This window comes from Carcharodon carcharias, chromosome 1, assembly GCF_017639515.1.
Source record: "Carcharodon carcharias isolate sCarCar2 chromosome 1, sCarCar2.pri, whole genome shotgun sequence".
In the NCBI taxonomy this organism is placed as follows: Eukaryota; Metazoa; Chordata; class Chondrichthyes; order Lamniformes; family Lamnidae; genus Carcharodon; species Carcharodon carcharias.
This window is the reverse complement of record NC_054467.1, coordinates 42,919,972-42,932,406: the sequence shown is the minus strand read 5'-3', so window position 1 is coordinate 42,932,406 and position 12,435 is coordinate 42,919,972. Positions and strand designations below refer to the sequence as shown.

The window sequence follows — 12,435 nt, the reverse complement described above, 5'->3', positions numbered from 1 at the left end:
TGTTCTCATACCTTGGCAGCCACCTCTCTCAAAAGGCCGCCATTGATGAGGAGATCCAACACTGGATCAGCTGTGCATCACAGCTTCTACAAGCTACAGCAGTGAGTGATGACAAAGACCTCCGCAAGTCAACAAAAGTCCTAGTGTACAGTGGCAGTTGCCATCACCATATTTCTGCATTGCAGTGAAACTGGACTGTGTATCAGTGACACCTAATAGCACTAGTGAAATTTCATCAGCAATGTTTCACCGCACCCTCTGGATTCAGCGGGAGGACTGTCGAACAAATGCTATTGTCCTTTTTAAAGCTAGCTCCATAAGCATTCAGGCAAAACGCCTGCAAAATCAACTGGATGCTATGTCTGGATGGCCGAAAAGAATCTCCATTGCCAGGTCCTGTTTTCTCAACTCTTAAATGGCCAGCATTCCAGGGAAGGATAAAGAAAATGCTTCAAGGATACTCTGAAGCTTCCCATGAAGTGCTGCAGCTTTGACATTAATGACTGGGCGGAGCTTGCTACTAGCTGTTCAAAATGGTAACAACTTGTCCATCAAGTTACATCATGCTTTGAGTCCAAATGCCTTAATGATGAGGCAGAAGGGTGGCAGAGAGGGAAAGAAAAGAAAGACAATCCTGCATTCCGCATCCCACTACTTCGTGGGATGTCCTGCCCAATGTGCCCAAAGATCTTTGGATCGGGAAGCGTCCTGTTCAGTCACATGAAGACCCATGGCAGAAGCCCATGACCCTGAGCAGACGTCATCCTCGAATCTAGGGACAGCCAGCTGATGACATAAAAAAATCATAAGCTTGATTCTTTATAAAAATAAATTTATGATTTTATTACATAATGCATAAAGGGAAATTCCCTTGTTGACTTCGGTTAAGGGAACCCAACACATGGCATTCTGATCAGGTTATTAAGGTAATAATAACCAATGCAATTTTCGTTAAAATTTCCTTTGTTTTACTCTTTGTCCATCATTGTGCCTTTATACTCTATTGGTGGAGAACTTTGGAAACCATAGGCCAAAATCATCTTTGTCCTCCAGAGCATGAGACACCTAGATGTCATGTCTCAAATTACTTATATACGGCATCCCAGTAACTCACCTCCTGGCTCCCCAAAGCTTATCCACCATCTAAAGGCCCAAGTCAGGATGAGTGCAGCTGCAACAACATTTGGGAAGCTTGACACCATCCAGGACAAAGCAGCCCTGTTTGATGGCACCCCATCCACTACCTTAAACATTCACTCCCTCAATCACTGATGCACAGTGGCAACAGTGTGAACCATCTACAAGATGCACTGCAGTAGCTTCGACAGTGCCTTCCAAACCCGTCACTTCTACCACATGGAAGGACAATGATAGCAGATGCATGGGAACACCACCTGCAAGTAACCCTCCAAGCTACACACCATCCTGACTTGGAACTATATCGCTGTTTCTTCACTGTTGTTGGGTCAAATTCCTGGAACTCCCTTCCTAAAGCACTGTGGGTGTTCCTACTCCACATGGCCTGTAGTGATTAAAGAAAGCAGCTCACCACCAGCTTCTCAAGGACAATTAGGGATGGGCAATAAATGCTGGCCTAGCCAGTGATGCCCACATACCATAAAAGAATAAATAAAAAGAAAGATTCCTTTCAGAAAATAATTATCAACATCTGTAACTTAAAACCATAATATGGCACAAGTGAATATAAGCCCCCACAGTGGAGAGAATCAGCAGACTTCTGATTTTGGAAGAAGAATGAACTGAGTGTCCAATGGAAAAAAAATCAGGCAGTCGTCTTGGCATCATGTTTTTTCCCTGTTCTTATAAATTGCTATGTCTCACTGTGAGAACATTGCTAATGGTATGTTAATTATGGTGAGCCTCTGGACTTGGTCATGTCACAGTTGCTAGAGCTGCAAAGGCAAGCTAGGGAACAACAGGAAGGGATGTCCATTGCACTGCTCAGATTGCAAGGCATGATGGAGGAGTCCATCTGCCTTCAGGCTGAGGTGATAGTGCCAGCATACCAATGCACTGAGGTCAACACTGGTAGGATAGCGACTGCCATGGAGAGCTTGGTCCAGGGCGTTGCTTCTGCACTGCTGCATGGGGTCAACTCCATCACTGATGCCATAGTTAACCTCCAACAGTGTGTATGTGAGAGGGATGACAGGCAGCTCAATCTCACTCCAGTATCCCTGCTCCCCAAGGAGTCAACCTGGGGCCCCTGGGCACCCATAAGGAGGAGGATCAGCAGGTGCACACTCTGGATCCATCGATCCAGGTGACTCCGAGAGTGTCTGGCCAATCCGACTCCACTCTTCCTGTGATGTCAGCAATTCCAGCTCCACAGGTTGAGGAGGGTGCCACTGCCACACAGCATGACCCTGAAAGCAGGCCGGGGCTCTCCAAGTCTGGGCCCTCCAAGTCTTGGTTCTCCAGAGAATGCCCGCCAAGTCTTGGCTCTCCAAGTCTCGGCTCTGCAGAGGATGCCCGCCAAAGTCATCACTAACAGGGCATTGCAGTCAGCAAACTGCCTCCACTTCCACTGTGGATGTCCTGGGAGCACAAAGATGTAGCAGCAGGGTTAGGAAAGTTAAGGAGAATTAGTTGCACAGCTTGGGCACGGGTGTTAACCACTTATACATACTGTTCACTATTTCAATAAACTTCCAAGAATGTCTAAAACAGAAATAAAAGTACCTGGAAAAACTCAGCAGGTCTGACAGCATCTGCGGAGAGGAACGCAGTTAACGTTTCGAGTCCGCATGACTCTTCAATGTCTCGTTCTGTGTGCTCTCAACACCTTTTAAGTAGGGGCTGGCCTCCATCTCTTTAGCACCTGCGACCACTGATGCTGTGCTCCAGCTCCTGAAGGGCTCAGGTGCTGAAGGCAGACAAAGCATCAGAACTTCTAAAGTTTCATGGCTGCGTCTCTATGTTATGACTCTGATCACGGAGCGCAAGTGAGCAGCCCTCAGCCAGACAGGAGTCAGACATTCTCAGAGGCTATGTGAAGATTTATGGAGTGTCCTCACTGCATGTTGTCATCATCTTCCTGCAATCGAGCGACTATTAAGGTCTCCACTGCATCTCCATGACAGGTGCATTCTCACAGAGGGTATTCATGTTGCCATAAGCCAGACTGGAGTCAAATGTTCATAAATGTGATGTGAGGATCTATGGGGTCACCTCACTGCATGTCGTCATCATCCTCCACAAATCTAGCAGCTATGAGGGCCTCCCGAGCATGCCTGCCTCGTCTAACCAGTGCGAGGGCCTCATCCCAATCATTGTTGCCTCAGAGGACCTCCTCAGCCTCATCCCCATCAGCGGTGTCCTCATCAGAGGAGACATGCAGCTCCTCCATCTCCTCTGCAGCCAGCTCATCTCCCCGTTGCAGTGTCAGGTAGTAAAGGGCACAGCAGAAGACGATGATGCGTGACACCCTCTGCGAACTGTATTGCAGGGCTCCACCAGACCAGTCCAGGCACCAGAACCTCATTTTCAGCATCCCGATGGTCTGCTCCACCAAGCTGCTGGCTGCAGCATGATCCTCATTGTACCGTCCTTCTGCTGCAGTCCGAGGCCACTGCGTGAGTGTCATCGGCCACAGCCTCTGTGGGTAGCCCTTGTCTCCGATGAGGTACCCCGGCAGCTTTTGTGGACCCTGGAAGACTCCATGGATCTGTGACCGATCGAGGATGTAGACATCGTGCACATTCCCTGTAAACTGTGTGCACACCTGCAGGATGCGTTTCTGGTGGTCGCATACCTGCTGCACATTCAGTGAGTGGAATGCTTGCGGCTGATGTAGTCCACCGTGTGTAGCAACGGAGACCTGAGCGCCACATGGGTGCAGTCAATCGCATCCTGCACCTGTGGGAATCCTGAATGCACAAAATTGTGTGCCATGGAGAAGATGGCATCCCTGACCTCATGGATGCACTTGTGGGTGGCGGCTTATGATATCCCACAGAGGTCAACTGTGGAGCCCTGAAAGGAGTCACTGGCATAGAAATTAAGCGCTGTGGTCGCTTTCACAGTCACTGGCAGTGCTTACCTCCATGTCCCCTTGGTGCCAAGTCCTGCAGTAAGTGGCAGATGTGAGCGACCAGGTCCCCAGACATGTGCAGTCATTGGCAACATTGGTTCTCGGTCATCTGCAGGAATGACAGGTGGCGTCTATAGACCCTGGGTGTCGTTAGGCACCAACCAGCCACAGCTTACTGTTGCTGCTGGGCAACGTGTGCGGGAGCACCAACAGCCCCTTCTTCCTGAGATTGCTGCTCTTGCCTTTGCTTGGCCAGGAGCCTCAGTTGCGCTCTCCTGCATCTCTTCCGCTCTCTGTAGGCCATCAGCCATACAGCTAGGTCACCAGGTTCCATGCTCCTGATGTTGTCTTCCTGTGGCATGAAAGAAAGAGAGAGATGTAGATAGCATGGGTGTACTTAGCACCTTTCCTGGTACTGTGTGATGGCCCCTTAACGCTTCCCGAAGAGTGCTGGCTGCCCCTCGGATGGCCACAGATGCCCTGTCAGCCTGCGACATGGGGGAGACTGCTCATAACTGGGATGCTGAGATTGCAAGGGGCTGTGGGTGTCTCCAGTAGTGACTGCTACATTGGCAGGGCGATTGTACAATGGTCCAGTCTAACTGCTCCGTGTTCCAGTAAAGTGGTTGGGGATTCTCAGTCTGTGCTGTGGGGGAGGTAAGGTCTGGAGATTTTAGTAGCACTTTGGTGCCTCCACGTTGCTTGTGTGGGCGGGAAGTCTAGGAGCCCAACCCCAAACATATCACCATGGCGGCACCTGAACTGTCTCAGTTGCAAAGGAATGGTCAGTTTACACAGGTGTCCCTACTACGTGGCCACTTCCCTTGCCTACCCTGCCTCCTACCTCGATTTCTTACGTGTGGGATTCAACAGCAGTTGCCCCTAGACGCACCTCCAAAGCTGGCAGCTGTTGCCCCCTCGGACACACACACACACACACACACACACACACACACACAAAAAACCACCTTCTCCCGGCACCCCCCCCCCCCCAACCACCACAACCATCCGAGACTGGTCAGCAGTTGCACCTGGATACCCCTCAATGACAACAATTGCCTCTGTGGCAGGGTGGCACTTCACCCTGGCCTCCTCGCCCCCCCCTGTAGCCTGCAAAGCAACAGGCGACCCTGGTGAGCTCTGCAGAACGATGCTGTTCACTCACTTCCAGTTCCACCAAAGTGAAGGCTACCAAGTGCATGTCACCTATGTGCTGCTGTGAAACACGTCAACATACTTTACCGCCGACATGGACAGACGATCCGGCGGGGGTGCAAGAGCCTGGTGTGATGGCCTTTTAATGATATGCTGATGTATTAACAATGAGCTCACCAACCATTGGTGGGAAATGCGGCCCACCATCGGCAGGCTAAGCAGACAATCGTGACCTGTCTTCCCACCGTTGTGAAACTGTGCCATATTGTCCGCGCACGCTAACTATCATGCCCACTACTAGCAGGCATGGAAAATTCTGCCCTATGCCCTATATCTTTTATGGTGAAGGATATTTAGTACTCCTCTTACACTTTTTCTTTCCTTTATTTGATTGATTTGAACCACATTCTATAGAAACCACAGTGCACAAACTATTTTCCGTCTTCTGTTAATGCTTGATTACAAGGAGATATAAACAAATTCCATGTTAACACATGTGACATCTCCCTTTCACTGAATGGGATTGTGCAGATTAAACTATTTTTCTGTTTTGAACAGAAAGTTTCTGCAGAAAATAAGTGTTTTAAGCACCAAATGCCAGAAATCCAAGATGCTCAATGATAAACAATAAATTTGGTTATTGTCATCATTGTTGGCTGTCCCTCGATTTGAGGATGATGTCTATTCAGTCGCAAGCTTCTGCCATAGGTTACTGAACAGGCAATTCTTGATATGTAGACCTTTGGCACATGGGGCAGGGTGATTCATGAGGTAGTGGGATCCGGAGTGCAATACACTCTAGTGCTTTTATCTGTCACTGATGCACAGTCGAGGTCTTTCTGCAGTACAGGAGTGAGATGATGACAACTGCTCTGTACACTAGGACTTTTGTTGTCTTGCAGAGATCTTTGTTGTCAAACACTCACTGCTGTAGTTTTTAAAAGGCTGTGCTGATGCAGCTGATCCAGTGTTGGATGTCCTTGTCAATGGTGACCTTTTCAGAGAGGTGGCTGCCAAGGTATGGGAAGTGCTCAACATATTCCAGAGTGTCTCCTTCAACATATACGGGAGATGAAATATTTTGCTGACCAGGTGTGGATTGATATGAGTTTTGTTTTATCAACATTCAAGGACAGGCCAAGTCTCTTGTATGCAGAATTATTGAGATCAAGAGTGACTTGCAGATCTGGTATAGAGTCTGCAATGGGACTGCAGTCATCCCTGAAAACTATAGATCATGTATGCCTATGGCGGTCAGTTTAGTTTTGCTACAGAGGTGACTGAGGCTGAAGAGTTTTTCCATCTAGGCAGTATTTAATGCTCACGCCAGAGAGCAGTTGATCTTTGAGGTGAATAGCCACTGTCAGGTAGATTGTAAATAGTATGGGGCTATCACAACACTTCACCCTGACCTGGATTTTGAAGGTGGCTGTTTCAATGGCCCTGGTGGCTTCAAAAAAGCTTCACATGTTAAGCTGGTCAGCGTATTGCTGGATCTCTTGGACTTTCTCTTCCCACCATTTGTCCTTTTATTTTCTGGATTTGTCTTTGGGTGTCAGCCTTGAGCTGTAGAATGCTGACTGCTTGACTTGCAACCTTGGGTCGTTCTGCCAGACAATGAAAACTGCTTGTTTTTCTTCCAGGAGGTCACATATTTCAGCATAGTTTCTGTCGAACTAGTCCTGGTGACAATGATGCTCAAACCCGTTGGTCTGGACACAGGAGTCTAGTACTTTATTCGATTCCACTGTTCTCAAGTTGAGTTGAATGTATAAAGGTTTTCCAGATTGGTTGAAAGCTGTGCTTTGAACTCCACTCTTTGGTTATGCTGCTTCAGGGCTGAGACATTGATCTTCTTTCTCTTGTACTTTTGGGTCTTGCAATGTCTTGGTGCTAGGTGGATGTTCATCACCAATCGAATGAGTTGATGATCTGTCCAGCAGGCATCAGTCCCTCACATGGATCAAGTGAAAGTGACAGCACTTAGATCTTTGACTTCAACAATGACACAATGCAGCAGGTGCTAGTGCTTTGATCTAGGATGCTTCCATGTGGTTTTATATTTGTCCTTCTGGCAGAAGAGGCTGTTTGTTTGATGAGGCCATGCTGAGCACATTTCGAGGCAGGAGGACACCATTTGTGTTGGCTTTTGCTGCACCATTTTTCCTAATGCTTTCTCTCCAGACATCAGCATCGCAGCCAACTCTGGCCTTAAAATTTCCCAGAAAGATGATCTTTTCTTGTTTGGGATGGCTTCAAGATCAGAATAGAACTTTTCCTTAAGATCTTCATGAGAGTCAAGGGTTGGATTATATGTGCTGATGATGGTGGCATATTAATTTTCCCTGAACTGTAGGTGAAGTGTCATACAATTGGAGAGTTCTGGAAGTGTATCCAAGGTCCTATTCTGTATGGCCAAACCAACTCCTTGGACACAGGTCATTGTCAGCCTTTCTTTTCTAGTAGAATTTGTATCCCCCTGTTTGTTCCTTCAGCTGCCCCACCCCAGGAAGGTGGATCTCACTGAAGGCGCTGATATCAATTTGGAGTCTTGATAGCTCATTGGATTGCAGTCCTTCTTTCTGGGCAGTCACTCTTGAGATTATCCATGAGTGTTCTAACATTCCAAACTACAAAATTTAAAATGTTCATTCTTTGATTGCAAAAATGGTCAAAGAATGTGGTTCCCCAGCAAGGAGAAGGTCAGACAGCCTATTTTTAGGACACCTGTTCAGCCCCTCTGTGGATGTGGTGGAGAAACTTGTGCGCTCTGAAGATCTCTTGAGAAGATCTCTTTTCAAAAGTTCCTTGCTCCTAGTAGGGCCATCCATGGTGGCAATGTTGGTGGTCATGCCAGACAAAGTGCAGTCCAAAAATTCCTCAATAGCAGAACAGGCAAAGAAAGACTGTGCGTCTCACCGGCTGTGAAGGCAGAAGAAAGCTGCAGCAGCAAGGTGGTCCCGGTCGTTGTGATTCACGTGTCACTGAAACCTGACGACCAACCCATCAAGTTTGTGTGGACAGTGACAGCGCCCTGAGGTCCCCGCATTTAAATAAAGTCACACACAGGCCATTACCAGGGTCCGTTTACCAAGTCCTGTGGTGATAGACAAATGGTGATAGGGGCAGAGCTGGGAGTCCCTAGTTAAGAAATTTGCACACAGATGACAGGTGCATGAAGGCCGTTGGGCTCCCATACTGAGACACAGGTGTCTTTGGGCAGCACCATCAGGATAGATACTCTCTGCTCACCCCAAGCTTTCTTTAAACACGATGCAGAACAAAGCTCTTCTGCCCCTATCACTTCCTGGCATTGCCTTTCTGCTCTTCTGACTGAGGACATGAATGAATCATCTGAGGTTATGCAACAACAGAATGCTGTGCTTAATCCACGATGAGCTGCACTTGATAAAAAAAAGGAAAAAATTACTTTACTGGAATTAAAACCATCAAGAAAGGAAAAACTATTAAGCAGCATTGCTTGAATCTTTAAAGTACTTGTATCAAACGCTGTGGTACATTTTTATACATTTTGGCAATTTTGGTGGGAAGGTAATTGAGTATAAAACCGGTGCTTTTGTTTCTATATTAACATCAGTTCTCAGAGGAAAACATAGCATATCATTGTGATGGATAAAATGTAATGCCTAATAAAGATGAAGACTGTGATATGTTATTTAATACATAAATACAGGTTCTACTCTCTCTTTAAATTAGAGTAATTTACTGTAATTGCTGATGCTAGATCCTTATTGCAGTTGATAGAATAGTTGGGCTACCCTTGATTCTGCCCAGGTCATCTTTTGCCTCCTTGACCATGCCTGTATCTTTTAGAGTAGAATTTTTGTTGTCGAGTGTCTAATTTTTTTTTGCTTGTCCGTTTGACGTTAATTAGTGCTTGTGTGTCCTGTGCGTGCGAACATACAAAATAGGAGCAGAAGTAGGTCATTCGGCTCCTTGAGCCTGCACTGCCATTCAATAAGATCATGGCTGATCTGTCTGTGTTTGGATTTCCACATTCTCATCTATCCCCCCACCCACCCCGCCGATAACCTTTGATTCCCTTGCCTAACAAGAATCTTCTGCCTTAAAAATATTCAATGACCCCGCCTCCACCACCTTCTGAGGTAGAGTTCAAAAGTTGCACAACCCTCTGAGAGAAAAACATTCTCCTCATCTCTGCCCTAGTTTGAAAACCATACCCTCTAGTTCTGGACTCGCCCACAAGAGAAAACATCCTTTCCACGTCCATCTTGTTGAGACTGTTCAGGATCTTATATACACCAATCAAGTCACCCCTCATTCTTCTAAACTTCAGTAGAAACAAGCCCAGCCTGTCCAACCTTTCCTCAGAACCTGCTCCTTTCAGGTATCAATCTAGTAAACCTCCCCTGAACCACCTCCAAAGCATTTACATCCTTCCTTAAATAAGGAGACTAAAGCTGCAAAAAGTATTTGAGATGTGATCTCACCAATGCCCTGTATAACTGAAGCATAACATCCTTACTTTTATGTTCAGTTCCTCTCGTAATAAAGGATAGCATTCCATTAGCTTTCTTAATTACTTGCTGCACCTGCATACTAACTTTTTGTGACTCATGCACTAGAACACCTAGGTCACTCTGCCCCTTGGAATTCTGCAACCGTTTTCCGTTTAAGTAATACTCTTTTTTTTATTCTTCCTGCCAAAGTGAACAACTTCATGTTTTCCCACATTAGACGCCATCTGCTAGCTTTTTGTGCACTCACTCAACCCATCTATATTTACCTACAACGTTCTTATGTCCTCTTCGCAACCTACTTTCCTACCTATCTTTCTGTCATCTGCAAATTTAGCTACCATGCCTTCACTTGCCTCATCTAAGTCATTGATACAAATTGTAAAAAGTTGAGGCCTCAGCACAGATCCCTGTGGGATTCCACTCGCCACACCCTGCCAATCAGAAAAAGACCTGTTTATGCATACTCTGGCTGGCTGGCAGAAAACAATCTTCTATCCAGGCTAATGTGTTACTCCCTAGACATGAACTTTTGTTTTCCACAATAACCTTTAATGTGGCACCTTATCAAATGCCTTCTGGAAATCTAAGTACATCATGTCCACAGGCTCCCCTTTATCCACAGTGCATGTTACTCCTTCAAAGAACTCCACTAAATAGGTTAAACATGATTCCCTTTCACAAAACCATGCTGACTCTTCCCGATTACCTTGAGTTTTTCTAAGTGCCCAGCTGTAACCTCCTTATTGATCGATTCTAACACTTTCCACAACAGATGCCAATCTAACTGGCTTAGAATTTCCTGTTTTCTGCCTCCTTGCCACTTTGAATAGAGAGAGGGGTTATATTTGCTACTTTCCAGTCTGATGGAACCTTTCCAGAATCTAGCGAATTTTGGAAAATTAACATCAATGCATCTACTACTTTATTTGCCACCACTTTTAAGACCCTAGGATGAAGTCCATCAGGACCTGGAGGCTTGTCAGCTCGCAGCTCCATCGGTTTGCTTGGTACTGCTTCCCTGGCGATTGTAATTTCACCAAGTTCCTCTTTCCCTTCCACCTCCTGAGTTACAGCTATTACTGGAATGTTTTTAGTGCCTTCTATAGTGAAGACAGAAGCAAAATATTTGTTCATTTCATCTGCCATTTCCTTATTATCCACTATTAACTCTCACTGTCACTCTTCAGAGAACCAACACTCGCTTTACTTAATCTTTTCCTTTTTAAATACCTGTAGAAACTTTTGCCATCCGTTTTTACATTTCTAGCTAGCTTCCTCTCATACTCTAATCTCTTTCTCCTGATTATCCTTCTAGTCATTTTCTCTTCTTTATATTCTGACCAATCATCTGACCTGCCACTTATCTTTACGCAGTTATAATTTTTTTCCTTAAGTTTGATGCTTTCCTTAACTACTTTAGTTAACCACGGATGGCAGGTCTTCCCCTTAGAATTTTTCTTTATAGTAGGAATATACTTTGAGTATTCTGAAATATCCCCTTAAATGCCTGCCACTGCTTCTCTATTGATCTGTCCTCTAGTCTAGTATCCCAGTTCACTTCAATTAGCTCAGCTTTCATGCCCACATATTTGTCCTTATTTAAGTCTTCATCTCCGCCCAAACTGATTCTACATCCTGATCTCCTGAATCACTGTCATCTCTAACTGTTGCACCAGTGCCATCCTTAATTAACAATGCTACCCCTTCACCTTTACCGAGCTTCCTATTCTTCTTAAATGTCAATATTCAGGACCCAATCTTTGTCATACTGCAGCCATGTCTCCGTAATAGCTACCAGATCATATTTATTTAGTTCAATATGCTCTATCAATTCATTTACTTTGTTATGAATGCTATGCACATTCTGATCCCGAGTCTTTGGTTTTGTCTTTTTGTTATCTTTGTAACATCTAGTCTTGACTGTTAGTGTATTCTTGGGTCTTTTCTCTCTGTCCTTTCCTGCCATTCTCTGATCCTCATTTCCCATGTTACTACTTTGCTCTCCTCCCTTGATTCTACACCTTGATTTGCTAGGTCTACCTAAGCTTGCTCCCTCACTTTCTTGGATTATGAGTTTAGACATTTTTGTGCAACTTCCTTCTAGATTGCCTTTAAGAACAGCAAGCTGGTTGTACCACATGCTCTCAGCACAATGTTGTTGGCCCCATGCAGAGTGCAGAGACACCTAGTACTGGCGCAGAAGAAGCCAGCAGCAAGAAACCCACTCAGACACGAGCTACAAACATGAGGTGGGAGTGCTAGATTTACATGCTTCCCACCTCTGGTGTAACTGAATCGCCAAAAAATATGCCAAATGGATTTTTAGCCTTTTCTTTCCATGGCGCATCAATTCTTTTGATGGCTTTCTATTTCCATTAGGAGCTACATCTGAGTCCCATCTTGATAGAGTGGATTGAATTGTTGATGAGATTATAGTTTTAATCACCCTCTTTATATTGTAGATGCATAACAAATATACTGCAGGAAAGCCCTTGAATTAGTAGATTGTTGTTCCTTTGAATTAGGAGCAATATCGTTCATTCACAGTCTAACTCCCGACACAAAGGGGATTACTTAGAGACAGCTTGGAGAAATAGTTAGCTGATGTCATTTTGAAAATTCATCCAATGTAACCTTTAAAAATTGTATGAAGCAAAAAATCTATTTATCATAGCATATTCTGCTTGAAGCAGAATCACCCTAGTTTGATTTGCAGTAATGAAT

General features: G+C 45.4%; 1 protein-coding gene across 8 annotated transcripts in view; it reads left to right on the top strand.

Annotated features, from left to right (window-relative positions):
* Positions 1 to 12,435, top strand: part of kiaa1109 (KIAA1109 ortholog) — a 527,093-nt gene that overhangs the window by 206,533 nt on the left and 308,125 nt on the right. The window lies entirely within an intron of this gene.